At 35.7% G+C, this 8,611-nt stretch overlaps 1 pseudogene; it reads left to right on the forward strand.

The window, feature by feature from the left end:
• The first annotated feature begins 1,331 nt into the window (after positions 1-1,331).
• Positions 1,332-5,049, forward strand: LOC102592131 (G-type lectin S-receptor-like serine/threonine-protein kinase At4g27290; annotated as a pseudogene).
• The last annotated feature ends 3,562 nt before the right edge of the window (positions 5,050-8,611 follow it).

Below are 8,611 nucleotides of genomic sequence, written 5' to 3' on the forward strand. Positions count from 1 at the left end.
AATGTACTTTGTTCTATTAAAAAATTTCCTCATACAACTATGACATAGTATACCTCATCCACCATAAAATTTTTCGACATGTCAAGACATGCCACATAACTTTTTCTATATCTAACTTTTCTTGATTTACTCTATATTAAATAAAATCTATACAAAACAAATAAAAAACGAATGCAAAAAATTAGAGCTATCTAAAATAAAAAAGTTCAGCACAAAATAATAGGACTTGTAAGCTCTTTGTGTTTGAGCTTATCTTTGGTTTGGTTAATGTCCACTATTGTCGAATGCTCATTTCTTGTTGATCTCAGCCCTTGGCTTGATGCCCTTAAATTCCTTTGAGAAAATAAAGGAGTACAAAATTAATAAAGATTAAAAATCTATATCTATATATATACTAATGAAGGAGGAGGAATGGAAATCAAAATGAACATCAACATAGCTATAGATGATTGTTATTTATAGATAAGCTAAGTCATAAGAATCATGTTGAAGGAAGTTAAGTCAAAAGAATCATGTTGAAGGAAGTTAAGGAGACATGTTAATTAAGTGTATAATACAAAAAGATGAAGGTTTTTGTAACTCATGAAATCTAAGTAGATGTAATATTATTTTAATTACTAAATAATTGATTAATTAATAAAAATAATGAAGTAAAAAAAAGATTAAAAAGGAGACAAAAGATAAATAGGTTTTTAGGCATGTGAAGAGTTTTTGTTGTAAATGTAACTCAATAATAAAATATTTATTTGTAATAAATTAAGTAAATTACTTTTATAATATAATAATCGATTTAAATACAAAAATGGTCAAAAAAAGGAGAAAATATATAAATATGAATGAATGTCATAGAGAGGTGTCATATCACTTTATCTATCATCTCATTATATATATATATATATATATAGATTCTTAGCATTTGATTATAAATGTTTCTTAAATACTTATTTTATAATTTATATATCTATGTGTAGCCATATCAATAGAAAATTTCACAGATATGCTTGGGTAGATGACATGTGGCATAAAAGGCGTGTTTTTAAATTACTTAATCAAGTAGAGCAATGTTTTAAAATTATTTAATCAACTAGAAGAATGTTTTAAAGACCGTCAATAGTTAATACACTAAAATAATAATTCACGTTAAGTTTAGAGTACTGTTTTCAATACTTATGTCTAAAGAATATTATAACAAAACGCGTGATTTATTTCTTAGCTAAGTTATAAGATAAAGAGATGTGAACATAGGAAATTTCCACGCGACTATGTTAATAAGGATGTTCAACCTATCAAATTTTGGTCAAGCTATGCAAAATTTCCACGCGACATATCAACATAGTAGCAAATAGATTATGAAGCTTCATATTCTGAACATCTCCATGAATCCATCTGCAAGTGAAATCAAATTCCATCTGCTATCTCATTTTAATGGAGGCCATAAACATACTTTACTTCTTGTCATCCATATGGATTCTGTCTCGTGTGAGTGCTCAACATACCATACCTGCAAATCAACCTCTAACAGATGGAAGCACCATTATTTCATCAGATGGCAAGTTTAAGTTGGAATTTTTTTCCCCTGGGACATCCGGGAAACGCTACTTAGGAATATTGTTTAATAAAGTTACTGTACAGACAGTGGTATGGGTTGCTAATAGAGACAATCCACTCAATGACACATCCAGTGCGCTAAATCTTACCAGACAAGGAATTCTTACTCTTCTAAATGGTTCTGGCAGAATCATTTGGTCCTCCAATTCCACTAGACATGGGAAAAATCCAGTAGCACAACTCCTTGATTCAGGCAATCTTGTTGTTCGAGATGCAGCCGAGGATAAGCCTCAGAACTACCTGTGGCAAAGTTTTGACAATCCAGGTGACCCAGCTTTACCTGGAATGAAGGTTGGGATTAATCTGAAAACTGGTTTTCATCGTTCCCTTTCGTCATGGAAGAGCACAAATGATCCTTCCAGGGGTCAGTTTACCTGGACATTCGATACTGGTGGATTCGTACAAACATTCATTATGAATGGTTCCATTGAACTCTACAGAGCTAGACAATGGAATGGTCGAGTCTTTCCTAATGCACCATCTAGTGACACTTCGTGGAATGGTTATAACTATACATACTTATCTGATCCTAATGAAATATCATTCATGTATGAACTTACAGACAGCTCTATCATTGCAAGGGTAGTGATGCAACTAAATGGATTTCTACAGCTTTCAGAATGGAATAATCAGACCCAAAATTGGGACGATGTTGTTAGTGCACCAGCTGATAACTGTGACATTTATGGCCAGTGTCATTCATATGGTTTGTGCAACAGCGGCAATTCCCCAATCTGCAGATGTTTGGATAAATTTGAACCCAAAGATCCAACAGAATGGGCAAGGGGAAATTGGTCAGGTGGCTGTGTTAGAAAGACAGCAATATTGAATTGCCAAAAGGAAGTTAAATTCTTCAAGTATCAAGGCATCAAGTTGCCAGACACTCGTTTTTCCTGGTACAGTGGAGGAGTGACTCTTAATGCATGCGAGGAATTGTGCTTGAGAAACTGCTCGTGTATGGCTTACGCAAATCCAGACATAACAGGGACAAATGAAGACTGCTTACTTTGGTTTGATGAGCTGATGGATATCAGAGAGTTTGGTGCTACTGGGCAAGATATCTATGTAAAGTTGGACTCTTCTGAGTTAGGTATAAATCTGTTTCTTTACTTTTTCATGTAAGGCTGTTAAGTATGCTACATTAGATTTTGTGAGCAAGTTGAGGTTTCTCTACATTATTTGAAAAACAAAACAATATCTTTTTTCCTTCTTATGAATTTATTTCTGTCATCAGGTAACTCCAGTACAGGGAAAGTAAAGAAACTGAGAATCAGCTTGCCACTGGCAGCATTAGGTCTGTTCCTAGTACTATGCTTAATCATGTACATAAGGCAAAAGAAGAAGAATCAGCAATATTTTAGAAAAGGTAAACCTCAGAGGTTTTGCTGCTTTTGAATTTGTGGTGCGTTTTTTCTGGAGTTACATTTGGTAAATATCATAATTTTTCTCTTTACGTCCAACTAAGTCCTTATTTTAACAGGAAGAAGACCAAGAATCTCTGAAATGTTGTGCACTAAAGAAAGGAAAGATAAAGAGCTAGATTTACCGTTGTTTGATTTTGAAACTATATCTCATACTACCAATAACTTTTCATTGAACAACAAGCTTGGAGAGGGAGGTTTTGGACCTGTTTACAAGGTAACGATTTTAACTTCAGCTCTTTCTGTTTCATCCAAAAGAACTGCCTAAAATGGAATTTCCGAACCTTTAAAAGGAAACACATGTTTCAGTAAGAAAATTGATATGTCATTCTCCTATTTCATCTAAACAGCAATGTCAAAATCTCGTTTATTGTTTGTCAGTAAAATATTCTGGATAAGCTGATTCAACTAATTTCCTGGATATCTAGGGTATGCTGGAAGATGGGCAAGAAATTGCAGTAAAGAGACTTTCAAGATACTCAGCACAGGGAACTGATGAGTTCAAGAATGAGGTTATCTTCATTGCTAAACTCCAGCATCGGAATCTTGTGAAGCTTCTTGGTTGCTGTATCCAAGCAGAGAAAAGATGTTGGTTTATGAGTACATGCCAAATAATAGCTTGGATTGGTTCCTTTTTGGTTGGTTCTCACTTCTCTCAACTCTTAATACATTTGGTTATCTGTAGTAATAGTTCAATCAGCTGCAGATGGATTTGGCCATCATCAGATGGAGTTGGTTATCACTTTTCTGAACTCTTGATTTTTGCAGATACAGATAGGAGGTCACTGCTTGATTGGCCTAAGTGCTTCCATATTATTAATGGAATTGCTCGCGGACTTCTCTATCTTCATCAAGACTCAAGATTGCGGATAATCCACAGAGATCTTAAACCTAGCAACGTTTTGCTAGACATTGACATGAACCCGAAGATATCTGACTTTGGCATGGCAAGAAGTTTTGGAGGAAATGAGACTGCAGCCATGACAAAAACAGTGGTTGGGACATAGTAAGAATCTTTAAACCGATTAAGTATTTGCAGTCTACTAAAAAGCTACTTACTTTGTTTATTTGACATTATCCTACAGTGGGTACATGTCCCCGGAGTATGCAGAAAAAGGAGAATTTTCAGTGAAATCAGATGTATATAGCTTTGGAGTTCTAGTACTGGAGATTTTAAGCAGGAAGAGAAATAGAGGGTTCTTGCATCCAGACCATGACCATAATCTTCTAGGACATGTAGGTGATCTTCTTTTCTATCTTATATGTTAAGTAAAACTAATAGCATCTAACTGCATGATAGTAAATGTTCAGGTGTGGATCCTTTTCAAAGAAGGCAGGGTTATGGAAGTAATTGATACACAACTAAGGCAGTCATGCAATCAGTCTGAAGTTCAAAGATCAGTTCATGTAGGTCTATTATGTGTGCAGCAGTGTCCAGAAGATAGGCCGAATATGGCATCAGTTGTGCTCATGTTGGGTAGTGATGTCGCACTACCCTTGCCTAAAGAGCCAGGCTTTTTCAATGGCAGGAACCGATTCACTGAAGCTGACAGTTCATCTAGCAAGCATGGCGAAACTTCAGTGAATGAATTAAGCATCACACAGTTGGATGCCAGATAGGAGATAAAATTTCAGGTCATGGATGTTTTCTGTATGCTATATTAACTTAATTGTTGCAGTCATATAGAACAAGAACTACTGGTTGTTCAACTAAATAGTTTTACTCAAGAATCTGTGGCATGGTATTAAGCATGACAACTTGACACTCAGTATGCTGTATATAAAGATAGGAGCAGCAGAGTTGTGAGAAGAGCTAAAAGCATTCTCTACATACAAAAGCACCTAGTACATTTGCTTATGAAAGAAGAACAACTTATTCTGTAAAAGACTTTCAGCCTCCCTTGGGGAAGTAAGAACAATTTTTCCTTTGTTGGCTTGTATGAGTCCACGACTAGTCAGGAGACCAGGTCCCTTGACTGTAGTAATAACAGGAAGTAATGTAAATGCTCAAAGTAAAGAACATAGATGTTTACCTGGAAACTTCCTTGCTCAAGAGAGGAAAAGCTACGACCTGTCACACGAGATTTCTCAAAACTCCAATAACTTCAAGTAACTTGTGAGTACTGACTCTAGTAATCACAAGGATTAAGATATTTATCCTACAAACCTTTAAACACCTCTATTACAAAACACAAAGCAATAACCCTATTGTCCACTTTATCAACTACCTCTAAGTAGAATAGACTTCAACAAACACCACTCAGCTAACTCAAGCCAAAAACTTAACTAGCACTAATATGGAATGGCATGATCTATCTTCCCGTATAACATAGGAATAGATTCTTAATAAAAGACCATAAGACACTAGACTCAAATAACAACTTCAGACTCTGCAAGACTAAATTGGGTCCCTCATTACGTGTCAGAGTAGTTCTTTCTTTAAAACGGGTTTTGCTTTTGAATAATCCTAATTGCAAAAGCTAGGTTGTTTCTTGTCAACAAACAACTTAGCAGCATGTCATTGGTCGAGGACTGTTGTCCTTTCTGTGCCTCTACTGCAGTGTCCACCAACCACTGCAGTTTCTACAGCTTTAGAACTGCACTTCATTGACTTGTCCTTTACGACAAAAACATAGAGGACTAGGTCCCTTTACTAGATCCTATTTCTTTATAGCTTGTTAAATCATCAAAATCCCAAAATACAACATTTCCCTCCTTTTTGATGATGATAAATTATTGCCCATGTCTACATATCTTTTGCTTGCACATTCCCCCTATCAACATGCGTCCCTTGTCGGAAAGACCTGATCCCTTGATCTGAACATGCTTACATGTCATCAGTGTATCTTCCTCCTTTTGACATTATAGAAAAGTAAGAACAGTAAATCAAGCAAAATCACATGCATTCTGGGTAAATTCATGGCCACTAGACAATACTAATATGAACAAACAGGCAGAAAGAAAGGAACGAGAAACAAACATTCTTGGTTTTCCAACTCCGCCTTCTCACTTTTCCATTGGTCAAACCAAAATTGAGTAGCAAACTTTGGTTGATAAGCGGCCAACTCCGCCTTCTCCACCGTAGAAAAAATCTATAATTCCAACTATCTTATACACCTTATCAATGAACTCTTAAGGATCCTCATCAACCTTGGAAACATGGAACTTTGAAGGATTCAACCTAGTTAAGTCCCTTATCCTTGTCACTGCCGTACCCTCATTTGGATTCATGGGAGCAACAACTTCTCCAATTTATCGGGTGGTCATAACTTGAGTCAACACTTGAAAAACGGCTCAAAATTCAGCATGAGTCACTTGCTTGGCCAAAGGATCAACCAGAACTTGAGGAACCTCGGGCTCCATATTTTTACATGTATTCCTTTTCACAAAAACTCTTCGAGGGGCCATATCCTGAAAAGCACCGAACAATATTTAGGAGAAGGATCTTTATAGAGATAGACTCTATAGTACGATTGTGAAGTAATTAAATAAGTGAAGTTTCCTAAACAGTTTGTAGCCTCCTATTCGTAAATGTGGTGCGCTTCGCACTCATGAACAAGACTCTACACAATGCGACTTGTCAAACATCCTAGGACCTTTTAAAAAAATTTGTGCTATGAATACCAATTTTTTCATGACCCAAAGTATACCCTAGACTAGACATGACGTATAAACCTTCGAGAGGCCCTACACAAGCAACTTGACATACATACAACATTACATAAAAGAACATATGAAAATTCAAGATAGAAAGTCTCATATCATAAGGAGTTTGACAGAAACGCAGAAGTCTACTCATAGTCTTAACAAGTCAATCTAATACATCAAACAAGTGGTCGGGATGTAACCTGTACACCACGTACAACATCTAAAAAATAAAGAGATATGAAAAGAAAATTAATGATGACATAGTCCATTAAACATGAAAACTCATCACGTCTTCAACCTCAATCGATCAACTAGCCATGAGTGGGAGGAGAGGAAGTGTCACATCCTACATTATTAAACAATGTAGCCACAAGTATGCATTAGTACATGGAATGTAATAAGTATGAGGGATATGCATGAACACATAAAACATGATCATAAGAGGACATAAGGGAAAATCATGATACACATGGCCAAGCTAAAACATAGTAAAACCTTTAAAGAAGAATCATAAATTATGAACATGGTCAATGCATGTTAAAATCATGATGAAAGCTTCGTAAGACCTCTAAATTCACTTCAATTTGTTCTGTGAGATATTTACTATTAACCGACATAGATCACGTGAGCTATAATGTGGAATCTAGTGTCTTGCTCCCACACTGAAAAGAGATGTCCTTGCTTCACAAGGCAAATACCTTAAACTTCTAGCTTAGTGGATCCACTAGCTATGTCATTAAGACAATTTTACGGAGGAACGTAGTTAGGGACAAAGAGATTGGTACTAGAGACCCTTCCTTTACTAATGGGAGAGCCTCCATCTCAATATCCTCTTTGGGCTGAGTAAAGTCCCAATGGAATTAGTCATAAACATAATCATATCATAATACATGAAAAACACAATTAAGTCATTGTTTTAATCTTTAAACATCATAGAGAGCTCCCCAATTCATGAATCGTGCATATGTGAGAAAGCCTTTCACCAAACCATGATCCCTTATATATGAGAAAAATCTTTCAGAATTTCATTGATGCTCATCCTAAATAAACCTAGATCATAAAACATTCCTTTTCATAAATCATGCATAACTTTTATGAAAGCATCACTCATAAATTCATAACTTCTTTATAAATTCATGTCTTTAAGAGTTCATCGTCAAAATCATGGAAATGACATGGGTTCATGTGAAATTAATGGGAAAGCATGTAATTGAGTCAAAACAATTATGATAAGATCAAAATAAAACATTTGAATAAACACACTAGAACTCATGAATAATTGAATGAAAACCTAATCAAATTGATGAAATTGAACTTGGGGAATTGAGAAATCCTTGGGGCTCAAGGGGTGAATGGAATCCACTGATGAAATCCTGCATACTGTGAGGATCAAATCCCAAAAGCAATGAAGGAATAAAAGATGTGAAGCTTTGAAACCCTAGTCTTCTTTTTATACTTTAAGGAGAATTGGAGAAGATGAATGTAGAGGGGATTTGGGAATTTGAGTGAATGAGGGAGTTGGGTAATTTTAGGAGTGGAAGGTTAGTTATAGGACTTAGAATTAGGGTAAAAAAGTTTCAGTATAAGTATTTAATTCATAGGAAAAGACCCAAATACCCTTAAAAATAACTGTCTAACATCCCTACAGTTTGGACCTACTGACCGTACTGCTTAACCATAGGCCGAGTTACTGAGGCCTAAATTTGGTCAACCTCTTATTACACCATTCTACCGATAGTCGACCTTTCTACGGTTCGTAGACCATAACCATAACCTCCACTTTAACCCAAAATTTCACTAAGTTTGGATTACCCCTACAAAACCCATCTACGACTCGTCAAGTTTTTATGGCTTGTCCTGTTCATTCATTGATCAAATTTTAGAAACTTGAAATTCCAAATCATCTCCAAGTCTATGACTCCCTTCTTACGACC

Source organism: Solanum tuberosum, unplaced genomic scaffold (assembly GCF_000226075.1).
Source record: "Solanum tuberosum cultivar DM 1-3 516 R44 unplaced genomic scaffold, SolTub_3.0 scf00120, whole genome shotgun sequence".
NCBI lineage: Eukaryota > Viridiplantae > Streptophyta > Magnoliopsida > Solanales > Solanaceae > Solanum > Solanum tuberosum.